The following is a 17,103-nucleotide window of genomic DNA, read 5'->3' as shown; positions in this document are numbered from 1 at the left end:
TGCTTGAGTCTGCTGTCTTTTTTCACTTCTTGCTTTTTTTGAGTCTGTTTCAGCCCCCTTGTTCCTGCCAGTATTAGATGATACACACACACACACACACACACACACACACACACACACACACACACACCAACCCGTGGCGCAGCTGGTTAGAGCGCTGCGCTGCCAGGCTTCAGGGTCTGACAGGTCGGCGGTTCGAGCCAACTCAGGCCGTAGTCTTTCCTTTGACTAGGATGGGGTGTGTGGTGTGTGAGGTCCTGGCAGTACCCATAGATCGACGATAAAGAGCACTTGCTGCTGTCGGGAGAGTGCCTGCTGGTGATTGCGAGAGTGGTGGTGGTGAATAACACACACACACACACACACACACACACACACACACACACACAGTTCGCCGCCACCCTCTATGTGCCCCCTGCACACCACCCTCCCTCTCCCTTTTGTCTTTATTTTTAGCTCTCCCAAACCACCCCCCACCATCTCCCTCCCTCTAGTGTAGCCTATTTACTATTAGTTTATTGTATTTTTAATTTGGATATTTTCAGCCTAACAGCTGCCATACATTAATAAGCCTGTTATTATTATCATTATTATTATTATTATTATTATTATTATTATTATTACTCACTCACTCACTCACTCACACACACACACACACACACACACACACACACACACACACACACACACAAACAAGCATCCACGCATGCATACATGAACACATGCACGTTCATACGTAAGAACAGAAGCACGCGCATGCCAACGCACCCCCACCCCCACCTCAACACCCCACACACATCACGCCTATCGCGCAAACGCACACCCACACCCACCCACACACACACACACACACACACACACACACACACACACACACACACACACACACACACACACACACACACACACTTTACATTCAGGGTGAGAGTGTGGACTGCTGGTGTGGTGCATCTCTTATTTTTTTGCTATATATTTCAAGTGCAAACCGTTTTGTTCCTCTCGGCGGTTGATTTTGGGGAAGACCTCGCCATATATTTAAGGCATAAAACTTTATTTCTTTTGACAGACAAGGACGAGGATCTCTGGATGACGGTGTTAAACTCTAATAATAAAGGAGGAAGTGAGGCAGGGCAGTCAGCAAGGGCACCTCAGGTCTACGTGGCTCAGTTTCTACTTCCGTACACTCGACGAGGCATTTCCTTTAACACCAGATCCTGGCGCATCACTGAAGGTCGGGTGACCAAATATGGTCAAATCTGGTGCTCTCTGACACCCCAAAATACTATATATACCTGGCGGTCCTAAGTCTGGCATCAGACGAACTCACATTCACATCTCGCGATGAACATTGTGAGTAAACAAACGCTTTATATCCAACAGTGTAAACATTTTATTCCAGGATAAGTTTTTAAATGTATCTGAAACTTTATGACAAGAAGTTCTCATAAACAGACGATTCTTGAAACTTATTAACTGAATCTGAAACTTTAATACAAGTAGTTCTCAGTTCATTCAGATACAAATACACTTCTCGATAAAATACCATCGCGTAAATTCATCATACAAAGAGCTCGTTGTTATTCAAAGAACAATCATGTCATAATGTTACATACGGATAGACAGACATATAATGAGTACCCATAAACAATGTTTCCCCTGTCCCTTGCACAGCTTTCCTTCCTCTTGGCGCTGGTGATGGCCGCATCCGCCGTGCTGGCCAGCAAGAAGGGCGGTTTTGGTGGCCTCCGACCTCAACCTGTCTTTGTGCAACCCGTCTTCCATCCCGTAGGATTTGGAGGAGGATTTGGCAAAGGATTTGGTGGAGGATTTGGAGGAGGATTTGGCAAAGGATTTGGTGGAGGATTTGGAGGAGGATTTAGAAGAGGATTTGGCGGTGGATTCGGCAAAAAGGGCAAAGGCTTCAAAGGCTGAAATCCCCGCAAAGACGTTGGTTCAGCTGCTGCTTCTGCGGGTACTGTAGCCACGTGATTCTGTTTCGCTAGTCGCCGCCGCCAACCTTGTTACCAGCATGCCTTGCCGTGATGGATGCTGGCACTTTGTCCATACATTTTTATAAGAAATAAAGGATTGTAAAGAAGTTTCTGTTGTATGAAGTTGTCTCGGTCCTTTAATGATTTTCTCCTTACATAATTTTCTGCAAAATATGAGTACAAATATGTCAGACATCTGATCTTGTCATGAACGAGGCCGAACGTCAGTACATGAAGAACCCACCTCGTCAACACATGCCGAGGTAAAGAACACCAGATCCTATCAAGAGAGCCACAGTTTACGTGTTGTCAGCCAGAAAACAGACAGAAAATTAAATATATACACAAAATAATAGGGGGACATAGATACATTAGTAGATAAGAATTGATATACGGATTAATAAATAAGGAGAGAGAGAGAGAGAGAGAGAGAGAGAGAGAGAGAGAGAGAGAGAGAGAGAGAGAGAGAGAGAGAGAGAGAGAGAGAGAGAGAGAGAGAGAGAGAGAGAGAGAGAGAGAGAGAGAGAGAGAGAGAGAGAGAGAGAGAGAGAGAGAGAGAGAGAGAGAGAGAGAGAGAGAGAGAGAGAGAGAGAGAGAGAGAGAGAGAGAGAGAGAGAGAGAGAGAGAGAGAGAGAGATATGCATATATAAGAACATAAGAACATAAGAACGCAGGAGTCTACAAGAGGCCGGTAGGCCTGTACTAGGCAGCTCCTTTGACCCTAAGCTCCCGTGTATCTAACCCCACCTAATATCGCTGTCCATGAATTTATCTAGTCTATTTTTGAATGTGACAATTGTATTGGCACTCACCACATGACTGTTAAGCCCATTCCACTCATCCACCACCCTGTTAGTAAACCAATTTTTGCCTATGTCCCTGTTGAATCTGAATTTATCCAGTTTAAACCCATTACTTCGTGTCCTACCCGGTTCTCTTACCAACAAAACCTTATGAATGTCTCCCTTATTAAAGCCCTTCATCCATTTATAAACCTCGATCATGTCTCCACGCACCCTCCGCCTTTCTAGAGAATGCAAGTTTAACTGTTTGAGTCTTTCCTCGTATGGCAAGTTTCTCAACCCCTGAAACATCTTAGTCATCCTCCTCTGCACCGATTCTAACATTTTGAAATCCATTCTATAGTAAGGTGACCAGAACTGAACCGCATAGTCAAAATGAGGTCTAACTAATGCTAAATATAGATTGAGGAAGACTTCGGGGCTTCTGTTGCTTACGCTCCTTGAAATAAATCCCAGTACCCTATTAGCTCGATTTCTAGCTTGAATGCATTGTGCCCTTGGACGGAGATCAGAGCTCACTAAGACCCCTAAATCCCTCTCGCACCCAGACCTGCTTATGAGAGTGTCATTTAAGCAATAGTTATGTGAGGGGTTGTTTCTACCTACACTCAGAATACTGCACTTCCCTACATTGAACTCCATCTGCCATTTATCCGCCCAGTCATACAATCTGTTGAGTTCACCTTGGAGAATACTAGCGTCCTGATCCGACTCAATTACTCTACCGATCTTGGTATCATCTGCAAATTTACTAACATCACTACTAATTCCTGTATCTAAGTCATTAATATAAATAATAAACAAAAGTGGACCTAATACCGAACCTTGTGGGACCCCACTCGTAACACATCCCCAGTCAGATCTTTTACCATTGATTTGCACTCTTTGTTTCCTATTGCTAAGCCACGCCTTGACCCAGTTCAAAACTTTACCCTCTACTCCGTGAGCCTGTAATTTAAGCAACAGTCGTTGGTGAGGAACTTTGTCAGACGCTTTACTAAAATCAAGATAGATTACATCATAATTTTCATCTCTGTCAACCGCCTCAAATACTTTATTGTAGAAGGACAAGAGATTGGTGAGGCATGACCAACCTTTTGTGAACCCATGCTGCGAGTCGTGAATTAAGCTATGTTTCTCTAAATGCTCCCGAATGTTCCTGGCTATTATGGACTCCAGCATCTTGCCTATAGCCGATGTTAAGCTATTTGGGCGATAGTTTGAAGCAACCGACCTGTCCCCCTTTTTAAAAATCGGCGTCACATTAGCTACTATCCATAGGCTCGGCACATAGTCAGTATTTACCGACATCTTAAAGATGTCAGTTAGTGGGTCACTGAGTACATCACCTAATTCCTTTAATACCCTCGGAAATATCCCGTCAGGACCTGGCGACTTGTTCTTCTTAAGCTTATCTATCTCATCCTGAACTACTTGCCTGGTAATGATTATATCCCTCAATTTATCGCCATCCCCGCCCTCGTACACCTGAACTATGTATATATATATATATATATATATATATATATATATATATATATATATATATATATATATATATATAAATATATATATATATATATATATATATATATATATATATATATATATATATATATATATATATATATATATATATATGTAAACGGCAACGCATGACTGGGAAGCAGAAAGTAAATAATAACTCGGGGCAGGGGAAGGGGTGACGTGAGGAAGGGACGGGCAAACGTGTGGGAGTGTGGGGGAGGAAAAACTGAGAGGGAGAAAATTTGGGAAGGGGGAAGCGTAGGGAGGTGAGCTTCCAGATTCCCTACACTTCCTCCTGCAAGCTTTTAACTTTTCCGGCATCAGTTGTATTGGCCGCGCCTCCTCGTAAAGTTAAGAGGAAGGACACTTTCCCTACCGCAAGGGACTCCACCTAACGCCAGCCTCAGGGCAGTCCTGTGTTTCTCGATAAAATTCGCTTCCGGCTGAACTAAATGACCCACCAGGTGACCTAGCTTTGCCAGAAGACCAGCCGGTGGATCGCCTTGAGAGGAGGAAAAGAGTGAGGTGGAGTTTGGTAACAACATTAATCTCCATGAGTGTCCCAGCACACAGTGTTTATCTTGCACTTGACCATCGCCAAGGAAACAAAAAACAATTCGCACGCACGGGCACCCAAACGCGCGCACGGACACACACAGACACACACACACACACACACAGACACACACACACACACACACACACACACACACACACACACACACACACACACACACACACACACGCACACACACACACAAGCAAGCAGGCATGCACGGACGGAAGCATGCACGCAGGTACACACACACACACACACACACACACACACACACACACACACACACACACACACACACACACACATATATGCATGTGCGTTTTTATGTTTCATCTCCTTAACGAACGACACATTTCTACGCTTTGTTGCCTGGAAGTTGTTTCTGATAGGCATGGATCAGAGCTAACGTTTGCCTTTATAAAACCTGAATACATATATTTAAAAAAAGTAATAAGATCACCTAGACCATTAGGAACGTCATTTTCACGGCCCCGCGGGGCCATCCAATGTTCCGTCATTCTTTGGACCTTTTCCTTGCCTCGCCGGAAAGCAACACAAGCCACCCGAGGAGAGCATCCCAAGGTGGGGCCTCAGGGAGTCAGCTCGTCGCCAATTCAAACCAATGACACTCTGCCTGCAATTTCCGGCGCGAAAGAGCCACCATTAATAGCTGCGGGTGATGGCGCCGCGGCGATCACAGCCCCATTGGCCCTCCAGACAACCTGTCGATTCCCTCATTATGCCACTGTGCCTCCTCGATTATGCCTTAGGGAGACCCAACGATGGGGAGAGGCGGTGCTGGGGCGGCTCTGGACACGTGGGGGTGATATTCCGGCCAGGTAGTGGTGGTTGATGTAGTAGGTAATCATGGATATGCTGATCTCTCTCTCTCTCTCTCTCTCTCTCTCGTCACGGTCAAGAATTATATCACTATGTAACAAAATTTTGACTCTTTTTCGTGTTTGGTCAGTAAGTATTATTTCCTTTTTTTCTGCCTAGAAAGCAAACAAAATGACTATTATTCTCTTCAAACTTTGCTTCTGTGACCTGGAAAGCGATGTTTTGAAACTGACCTATTTTCTAGAACATTTCAGTCAAATTCAGCGCTGAGCTGCTAAAGTATAATTTTCTTGAACTTTCAAGAGCTTTCTAAAACTTTTTTTCTAGAACTGCCCTGAGCTCCCCGTACCCACTGCTCCAAAGAGACAGCAATTGTCTCCAGAAGATAGCAGCAAATCAGAAGAGGGTGAAGTCGGCGATCCAGAGTACAGCGGTGTACGCGGAGCTGTAGAGAGGAACCCGTACTACACCAGCAAAAAGATCTCAACGACTTGATCAGAGACCTTGGTCTTACAGAGTCAAACGCCGAGCTTTTGACGTCGAGACTCAAGCAGTGGAACTTCATTGATGAAAGTGTGCATGTCCCAAATCAGAGAAAAGCGTCACAATTCTTTTTCAAGCTTCTTCACCCGTCAAGATGAGCTTTTCTTTTGCCAAAATGTGACTGGTCTGTTCGAGGCAATTGGAATCGCCTGTAACCCCAGTGAGTGGCGCCTCTTCATCGACAGCTCATCCAGGAGCCTCAGGTATCTTCAAGACTTCTTCTCTAAGCTGTCTGAGGCAAAAGTGAAAGCCAGTGTCTTTGTCGGACCACAAATAAAGATCATTGAGTGCAAGGAATTCCCCAAGAACCTCACTAGGACGGAGGAAGCAGCGTGGAACAGCTTTGTCGCAGTGGTTCGGGGCTTCCTGGAGAATCATAAGGCCGAAAACTATGTGGAGCTTGTTGAGACCCTGGTGAAGAGCCTGGCAAAATGGGCTGTAGGATATCCCTCAAAGTCCACATCCTTGATGCTCATGTTATCAAATTCAAGGAGAACATGGGAGCATACTCGGAGGAGCAAGGCGAGTGCTTCCACCAGGATATAGTGGACTTTGAACGCCGCTACCAAGGATAGTAAAATGAAAACATGATGAGCAGCTATATTTGGGGGCTGATTCTTGAAAGTAATAGGCGCACCTAACAATACCATAGCCGATCCAGGATTCAGGACGTTTCCTAAGTTAAAGAAGGTAATGTTATACTTGTATTTCGTAAAGAATCCTTATAACCAAAAACTAACTAAAATTATGAGTATTCTTTTTCTTGGACACAACATTCAATAAACAACAGAACAATAATATGAAAATACGTATAGCCACCGTTGACAGATTGTCGTACTCAGAGCATAGTATTTAACGGTTTTTGACGCCTAACTATTGCCAAGAAACATCAGCTGTGGATCTTACTCTTTTAACGATAATTATAAATTAGTTTCGTTTTTGAAGCCCAAAAGACAGTTTTGGGGCAGGAAGTCGGGAAATATATTCGGCTGAGTACAACAATCTGACAATAATCTGTGGCCGAGGCAACAGCAACCTGCCATATTGCGGGTATCAGATACCTAAAATAGTATACTTTTACTGCGCAAAGCAGGTGATGTCACTTATTGTGACTTCGTGAGGTTTCATATTTATCTATTTGTGTATATTTCATGGTGGCAAAACTTTAATTACTAGTTTCATTTTTACTAGTGACACGAATTTGTGACTGTTTATCACGATAGAATTTCACTCTAATAAGTGAATCAGACCCCACAGAAATATTACCAGTGTGTGTATGAATGAATACAAAGATAAGCACATACTTTGATTTAACTCTAGGATGTCTCGTGGATCATTAATAACTAAAAACAAAATATCCGGCTAAGCTACTCTTTAGCCATTACCTTTAATGGTGCCCAAAAAACAGTCCCTCCGCCAAGTTTGTACCCCACATTTGGTGATGTTAGGTGCGCCTATTACAGTATCAGCGTAAATCGCAAAATACAACTTTTTTTTTTTTTTTTTTTTGTCTTGTAGAATTTTGGAACAAATAAACGCCACTTTTGCATCATGTCGTTTGGTATGACTTTTTTGTGAATAAGAATGTCAACATTCGACAGTTTTCCCAATGGGAATAGGTAAATTTCAGAATTATCATTATCCTGGTCACAAGAGCAAAGTTTGAAGGAAATATTAACCATTTTTCATACCTTCTAGGCGTAAGCAATAGGAAATAACGTTATTACCTACACACGAAAAATCGTGTTACAGAATTAATTATCCTTCTCTTTTAAAAAAAAAATAATGCAAAGCTTTTTGTATTATCTCTCCTTTTAATTCCCATTTTTTTTCTTTTAGTGTTAATCTCTATTCCATTGTTATGTTACCTTACTTGTGTCTTCTTTTTGTCGTAATACGGTTTCCATTTGTTTCTCATCACACTTCTCCGCGTTCATTCATCCTTCCCTGTTTTTCATGCATTCTCGTATTTCTTATTTCCACTATTTCCATCAACTCACCTTCCCCTCTTTCCTTCATCCAATTTCCTTCCCATCTCTTCTTCATTGATTCCTATGTTCGCCTCAGTCTCATTCCATTCCAATCTGTCTTTCTCTATTCCAGCATCGCCCTCTTTATTTTGTATTTTGATTCTATGTTTTATTCTTTTTTGTCTACGTTAGCGTCTATGTCCTTCCGCCATCACACTACCGCTACTTTTATTGTCATTCTTTTCCGTTTATTTACCTCATCTACTGTCTCAAGTTTTCTTTTCACGTCTCTTTCCTTCATTTCTCTTTTTTTATTCCATTACCAACCTGTCCTCTAAATCTTCATCATCTCTACATCCTTATATCAGTTCTTTCGGGCCTTTAATTACCTTTTTTTCCTTATCGTATCTTGTCTATATTTTTCTTTCGGCACAGCTAAACCTGCACTTCAACGCTCCTCCCTTCCGTCCACCCTAACGCCACCTACGCCATGCAGTGTCAATGGCCAGTAATCACAATCCTGGTGAGGGTAAAGCACCAACGTAAATCGTACTCCTAACTCTCGCGTCCAGACCTGTTGACATCGCCCGGCCTAAGCATCATCGGGCTATGGCCACACAACCCCGTTCCTGCACTAGTAAAGCGGTAAAAAATAGGGAGCTTACGTTAATCTGCGCGTTGCCTCTGTGTTTGTATCCGTCTCTTTCGGACATTGAATCTGTGCTGTGTAAGAACCAATTACCCCGGGACAAGGGTAAGCGCGCATATCCCCTTAACACACACACACACACACACACACACACACACACACACACACTGCGCTGCCAGGCTTCACGGTCTGACATGGCGGCGGTTCGAGCCCGCTCAGGCCGAATTCTTTCCGTTGACTAGGAGTGGTTACTGTCTCCCCTTGAGCAAGGGGGATGGGGTGTGTGGTGTGTGAAGTCCTGGCTGTACCCAGAGATCGACGATAAAGAGCACCTGCTCATGTCGGGAGGGTACCTGCTGGCGATTACAAGTCCAACACGTGATCAGGCCGTGGTGAATTACTCACCAAGATCCTTAATCAAGAAATATATATGTGACTCGCGTATTACTGGCAAGGTGAGCAACAAGCTGGTGTGAGGATGGTGTGCGTATTAGAGAAACGTGTGGTGGACATAATGGTAACGAGGCAGGCAAGGAAAGCTTATGATGTAGACATAGAACAACAATGACAATAAGTAGATGATGTAGACATGTAATAACAAAGAAAAGATAAATGAGAGGAAGAAGGAGAAAATACTACGTCCATAAGCGTGTAGTCCAAAACAGAGCAAAAGGATAAGGAGGACATCGAAGAGGTGAATGATAAGCATGGCGTGACGTCAGAGCACCGATGGGGAGAGGAACACGAAAACAACGGCGTCCCTGAGGAGGCGGTGTTATGGCTAATCATGAGAAGTGACAAGGACTTTCATATAACTCTCGAAGGTGTGTAATGTCTCATTTTACAAAGCGATCATTATGTCCAGAGATGTACGAACCTTCCTTTATAAATGCTGTCATCATCATTGTTTTTCTATTCATCATTTGATACATTTGATAATCTTATTCTTCTCCTTCTCCTTCTTTTTCTTTTTCTTCTTCTTCTTCTTCTTCTTCTTCTTCTTCTTCTTCTTCTTCTTCTTCTTCTTCTTCTTATTATTATTATTATTATTATTATTATTATTATTATTATTATTATTATTATTATTATTATTATTGTTATTTTACGTTTCCTTACACAGGTCGCGTCTTTCCCTTATCTATTTACGTCATCGTCCTTACTTTGTCCACATTTTTATCTCTCCTTCCTCTGTCCTCTTCCATCTTGAGGCTCTCCGCCCAGACAGGAATTACCGATAAGTAATTCATAAACCTCACGCGTTCACACAATGCCAGAGTACTCACAACTCCCCTCCCCTCCCTCACACACCGCTCCGACATCCCTCCCTCACACCTCTCCCCTATACTCCGCCCCGACACCACCCCGCCACTGCCTCACCTGTCCCTCCCAGACCCTTTCAACCCTGCTACACACGCTCCCCCTGACCCCGTCCTCCATCTCCCTCACAATACCCATAAACTCAAGTAAATAGAAGCCTCCTACACTCGAGGTTGTATGTGTTTTTTTCTTACTCTTTCTTCCTCCTTCTCCTCTTCCTCTTCTTCCTCCTCCTCCTCTTCTTTGTTAGCCGCCTCTCCTCTTTCTCCTCTTCATTTTTTTCTCCATCCCTCCTCCACTTTTTTTTATACATTTTCTAATTTATTTCGCTCCTCTTGTTCATTTCCTTTCCCCTCTACTCCTCCCTCTCCTCCTCCTCCTCCTCCTCCTCCTCCTCCTCCTCCTCCTCCTCGTCCTCCTCTCTCGCCTCTTCTTTATAGGTCGTCACTTCCTCTCCTCTTCCTCGTTTATTTTTTTCCTCATCCGTCCCCACTAGTTTTTTTTTTTTATCATTTTAATCCACTGACTCTTCACCTTGCTGTCCTTCAACCCTTCTCTCCTCCTTCTCTTCCTTCTCTTTTCCTTTCCCTCTTTTCTTTCTTTTCCTCTTCCTCCTTCTCCTCGTCCTCCTCCTCCTCCTACTTCTCTCTCTCCTCGCCTTCATCCTCCTCTTCCTCTTCCTCTTCATTCTCCTCCTCCTCCTCCTCCTCCTCCTCCTACGTCTCTCTCTCCTCTCCTTCTTCCTCCTCTTCCTCCTCCTCCTCCTCCTCCTCTCTGTAAGCCTTCCTGCGCCACCTTATTCTCCTCCTCCTCCTTTTCCTCTACATTCGTTTCATTCTCTTCTCTACCCTCCTTGCTATACTCCCCCCCTCCCCCCCGCACACACACATGGTTTAAAAACAATCTATAACTAATGCAAGAGTCGTGTTTCAATTCGCCAAAAAGAACTTTCCGCAAAAAGCAAAATATCAAGTTATATATTAGCAGCGGTGAAAGTGGCGCGGTGAGTCTCTTCGAAAAAAAAAAAAAAGAAGACAACCTTCGGAAGTTGATCCAAACTGTGGTTAATTAAAAGCAAGAGATAAAAAAAGGAAGAAAATGGGAAAATTCGGCTGCGGTGGATAATTCCGCGGGTTCCCTGAGTGCGGCGCTGGGCGGCAAGAGTTTTAATGTTTTTAACTTTTTTCCTTCATCTGGGTCTATATTCATATACTTTTGTGGTTCTTTCTGCAGCACTAGAAACAAAAGAAGTAGGGTCAGTGGCATTACGTTTTAGTGATGTATTATTAATAGTGAAATTATTATTGTTTTATTCTATTGTTATTATGATAATTGCTGTCATTTATATTATTATTATTATTATTATTATTATTATTATTATTATTATTATTATTATTATTATTATTATTATTATTATTATTATTATTATTATTATTATTATTATCATTATTATTATTATTATTATTATAATTACTATGCAGTGGTTAGCGTGTCTAGCTACGAGTCCGCTGGCACGGGTTCGATTACCGGCCTGGGCAGTCGGCGTGCCGCTCATCCAGCCGTTCATCTTCCATTTCGGGCTGGTCGACAATTAAGCACCTGGGGAAACATGGAGAAAGTAAACGGTAGTAACTTGGACGTCATACTGGCCCGTGTTCCGTGGTAATGGGTTCTCACCCACTGCGGGTTCAGGGGCCAATGCGACGGAGGTGAGCACCGAGGCCACGCCCACTTATACTGTATGAGCCAAACTTGGCTTTTTCTTTTATCATTTTTGTTTTTATCATTATTATTATTATTATTATTATTATTATTATTATTATTATTATTATTATTATTATTATTATTAGTAGTAGTAGTAGTAGTAGTCGTAGTTGTAGTTGTAGTAGTAGTAATAGTAGTAGTAGTAGTAGTAGTAGTAGTAGTAGTAGTAGTTATAGTGGTTGTAGTAGTTGTAGTAGTACTGGCGGATAAGAAACAGCAGCCAAGAAGCAGTGTGGTCGCCTGGATGAGATGCAGGCTGTCCTTCTCCCTCCTGAGGTCAGCCTTGGTCTGCCTGAGAGGAGCCAGGTCACCTGCACCCAAAACCACCCGCATTGCCGACCTGGACTTTGAGGCGACGGTGGTTAATAGTCATATCAACCACAAGCTCTGTTGGCTTAAGAATAATATGTTTAGTTAGGTTTGTAATACTAAATAAAGATGGTTGTCGGCCACAGTCATTGGCGGGGTGGGGCCAATGAATTGCTTTGTGAAAGGATATGAGAGAATATACCTCTCACAACGCAACTCTAATAGATGAAGGCCCGTAGTAGTAGTAGTAGTAGTAGTAGTAGTAGTAGTAGTAGTAGTAGTAGTAGTAGTAGTAGTAGTAGTAGTAGTAGTAGTAGTAGTAGTAGTAGTAGTAGTAGTAGCAGTAGTAGTAGTAGTTGTAGTTGTAGTAGTAGTAGTAGTAGTAGTAGTAGTAGTAGTAGTAGTTGTTGTTGTTGTTGTTGTTGTTGTTGTTGTAGCTGTAGTAGTAGTAGTATCACTAGTATCATTAGTATCATTATCTCAGTTATTGGTAGTAGCAGTAGTCGTAGTCATAGTAGTAGTAGTAGTAGTAGTAGTAGTAGTAGTGGCAGTGAGAGTAGTGCAGTGGTAGTAAGGTAAGTGGTACTTGCAATAAGAGAACAGTATCTCTAAAAGTATCAAAACTATTCACGGCTTGCGCAGAGGTATTTAAGAAATTCGATAGGGGTCATTTAGGGAGCAAGATACAAGTTCAAAATCTTGATAACTTCAAATTCGCAGATTGCATAATCTTACTAAGTGAGTCTAAAGGTAACTTTTGTAGAATGATCAAGGATTTCCACAGAGAGAGTCTGAACGCAGGTCTGAAGAATAAGATGAATAACACAGAAGTAATTTCCAATAATCAGATGACAGCAGTGGTTTTTGTAAATTATGGTAACATTATAAAAAAAAGAAACGTGCTAGTCTCCTTGAAGAGCAGCGTGTGAACTCAGTGTGTCCTGCCTTCCCTAACACACGGTTTGGAAACTTGGTACCACACAAAACATTTGGAGAAAATAAAAAGTAGAAAAATGAGAACGAATGGGAAAATGCTGGGTATATAGCAAGGAGAAACAGTAAGCGAGCATCATGAACTAAGGAAAAGACAAAGCTTGCGATTATCAAAAAAGAAAATAAACTCGGGCAGGCGATATCATGCTGGTAGAACTGATCAGCCAAACGTAATGAATTAACTCCAGAAAATTATTTAGCAATTTATCTCAGTGACCATAGTTTAAAATATCATAAACTAGCTTACATATTTAACAAGCTGCTGGTGCCAGACTTTGTTTTTGCAATTTTTTCGCTTCTATATTTAATTTCCGCACGCGAGAACGAATAAAAACGAGGCAACAAGATGTGCATTGACAATATATCTAGCGGACGTGCAAACATCAACGTGCGGTGCTGAGGGAAACTGTGCAAATGTCAAGGAAAGGCAGTTCTTGCTCCCCGAAAAGACAAACTGATTATAGGATAAGACTTCCATTTTCCAGGCATAAGCTTTAAGCCGACTTAGAACAACGTTTCGAGCGGCCTTGTCTCAGTATACACGCTGAAATACCCCCAAAAAGACGTTGACACAAGCAGTCACACTTGTTCAGACACATGATCACCCATTCGTAAAGTGATGAAGGCAAGTAACGATGACGCAGTGTGTGTGTGTGTGTGTGTGTGTGTGTGTGTGTGTGTGTGTGTGTGTGTGTGTGTGTGTGCATCACTCATCGCCATTTTAGGCTCACAAGGAAGATAGTTTTAATAATGAGTGTTTGTCTACAAAGCCAGGATAATATCAGGAAATGCATTCTGTCACTATAAAAAGGACAAATCGTGCCGTGCCTTCCTCATCTCTCTCTCTCTCTCTCTCTCTCTCTCTCTCTCTCTCTCTCTCTCTCTCTCTCTCTCTCTCTCTCTCTCTCTCTCTCTCTCTCTCTCTCTCTCTCTCTCTCTCTCTCTCTCTCTCTCTCTCTCTCTCTCTCTCTCTCTCTCTCATATCGTAATCGTTTCCCACTTTTATAACCTTTCACTTTTCCTTCTAGAACAATGTCATCACTTTTTTCCTATTTTTCTAGTCCTTCACTTATCGCATTCGTTATATCTTCTGATTTGCTTCCTTCTCCTCCTACTCCTCCTCGTCGTCCTCGTCCTCTGTCTCCTCTTCCTCCTTTTCGTTCTTTTCCTTTTTCTTTCAGTTCGTTTCATATTCTCATCGAGCCCTCCGACCTTCACATCCGCCCGGGTAAGCCAATCGCCCAACACGCCCCGCCCCGTCCCTTTACTTAGACCAACACTCTCTCCCTTCCTTCTCCCTAGTGCCCTTGAACTCCTGCGGCTGGAATTATTGGGCTCCGGGTGACCTTGTGTGAGGAGGCGTGAGGGAAAGGCGCTAAATGGAGAGGAAAGGATATGCGTGGGCGTGGAGGAAGTAAACATGAGTGGAAGTGGTAGCTAGAAGGAGAAGGAAGGGTGCTGTGTGTGTGTGTGTGTGTGTGTGTGTGTGTGTGTGTGTGACGAGGTGAACACGGGTTGAGTAAACTCGATACCCGCACAGAATTCGCAAGTCACCCCCGCTCTAGTTATTATACTGTTTCTACATGGATCAGCTTATTCAGCGGTAAGTAGGTGAGCACGGGGAGGTATTGAGGTGAAGAAAGGGCAAAATAAACGAGGGAAAATAAAGGAATTATGATGCGAAGACAGTGATTATAAAAGATTGTAAAATGTAAAGATCTGAATATACAAATACAGCAAAATCAGGGCAGGCGAAATAAACTAAAACATGAGAAAAAGTAGTCAAAGAGAAAATGAAAAAAGAAAAAAAAACTAGTGGTAGAAAGATGGACAAAAAAGGGGGAGGAGGGAGAGCAGAAAAACATGGAAACAAAAACATGAACCAGTTGGCTTATGACGACGTCAATGCGACTATTAACTTGATATTATTGGACTGTTTTCCCAGTAACACTTCGCCAGGGTCTTTGTTCCAATAACGGAGAGCTTGATTAAAAAAAAAAAAAAAAAAAAAAACTAGCAATGTTTGTATTCTATTGCCAAGTTATTTGTAGTCATTGAGTCATCTTTTATCTATAGACAAAATTGTAGGAAAGAGATCAAAATAAGTATAAGGAAGAGCTATAGGTTGTGGAACTGTTTAGAGTATCAGTGTTGTTTCTCTTGTTATTGTTGTTGTTGTTTCGTTTTAGTGAAGGTAGTGCTAGTGGTTCTGTAAGTCTTGTTATTGGTGGTTGTGACGGTGATGATGGCGGTTGTGGTGATGATAATGGTCGGGGTTGTGGGTAAAAATGGGCAGTGGCAGTGAGGTGGTGGCGGTGGTGGTGGTTGTGAGGTGGTGGCGGTGGTGGTGTGTGTGGGGGCGGCGGCGGTGGTGGAAACTTAATACAGGTTTTGGGGACACTTTCACTCTCACCGGGGCACCTTTTTACCTGCACGTCAAAGCTGGCACGGCAGGTTATAAGCGCCAGTTTCTTCCCCACGCCCTCATCCGGCCATGCATCACCGCCTCACACGATTCCCAGCACCAACACGCTTGCCACCTATTAACCGCTAGAGCCCAGAACAATGGCTTCCCCCTCACTTTTAATCCACCCAACACACCCTTACCTGTGCCTAACAATCCATCCCCCTTACTCTTTTTCCACCATCCCTACCTGTCCCCATCGACCCACCTCTACAACCTCTCCTTTACTCTTCCATACCACTTCTACCTGTTCCAGTCCGCCCCCCTTCTCTACCTCCCACTTACTCTGACCGCCATCACCCTTACCTGTGCCTTCCCATTCACCCAACTCGACCCAGCTTCAGTACTTCCCCCTCTTACCCTCAACACCACCACACAACCCACCACCACACTACCCACCACCATAATATTGCCTCCCATATCCTCCACTCCACAACCACAACCACTACAGCAATCATTCTCCCGGTTTTTACCCTCCAATTCACCACATCATTAACACCACCATCACATCTACCATAGTTCTTCCCTCACCTTCCACCCAGCCCCTAGCCGCTACATGCACCATCACCACTGCCACCACCATAGCCACCAAACCCATGGTTGTCCCTCTCTCATTCTCTGCCTAACCACAACCATCACCCAAACTACCACAACCAGATTCTCTCCCTCATACTCAAGCCTACCACCGCCAGCACACCAGCATTCAACCCATCCATTCCCACTCAACATTCGCCCCTCCCCCTTTCGCCTGCTTCATCACCGACGCGTCAGGTCATCGCCCCGCTATGCTAGGCTGCCCACCATTTCAGCACCACGCACAGTACTACGCCCTGTTTTCCGTGCCACTGTTTTCCTGACACTTCCATCTGGAGACTCGTTCAGTTAGAAGCGGACCCAATTAGAAACGACATTTACTTACCGGGTGTCGGAGGTGTGTGTGTGTGTGTGTGTGTGTGTGTGTGTGTATATATATATATATACATATATATATATATATATATATATATATATATATATATATATATATATATATATATATATATATACATTAAATATGAAATATTACCACTGCTGTTCAGTATTGGTGCCCTAATTTCCTTGATCATCCCGCTCAGACTTGGTCTCAATATTACGTAATTGTATAGTCTCTAGAATCTGCAGAGGACTATCAGGAATAATCATGTTAATCTTCATATCTATTAGAAGTTAAGAACGAAAAATGTTCGTTGAATAGTTATAGTAATTAACATGAGGGGCTTGGATAAAGTATTAATAGTAAAACAAAATATTTAAACCAGTAGAATGATTGTCAGATATATTCAGGTTTAAGGAGATCAGCAAAAAATAAGTTTACAAATCAGGTAGTGGAAGAGA

At 42.9% G+C, this 17,103-nt stretch overlaps 1 long non-coding RNA gene across 2 annotated transcripts; it reads left to right on the top strand.

Annotated features, from left to right (window-relative positions):
* Positions 1–303: 303 nt before the first annotated feature.
* Positions 304–2,099, top strand: LOC126989621 (uncharacterized). Of its 2 annotated transcripts, XR_007743533.1 has the most exons (3): positions 304–318; positions 1,067–1,350; positions 1,672–2,099. It is a non-coding gene; the product is annotated as an uncharacterized LOC126989621 (long non-coding RNA). The 2 variants fall into 2 exon arrangements; XR_007743532.1 differs by lacking the exon at positions 304–318 and having other exon boundaries at positions 873–1,350.
* The last annotated feature ends 15,004 nt before the right edge of the window (positions 2,100–17,103 follow it).

This window comes from Eriocheir sinensis, unplaced genomic scaffold (assembly GCF_024679095.1).
Source record: "Eriocheir sinensis breed Jianghai 21 unplaced genomic scaffold, ASM2467909v1 Scaffold1245, whole genome shotgun sequence".
NCBI classification, from domain to species: Eukaryota; Metazoa; Arthropoda; class Malacostraca; order Decapoda; family Varunidae; genus Eriocheir; species Eriocheir sinensis.
This window is presented reverse-complemented; position numbering and strand designations above follow the sequence as displayed.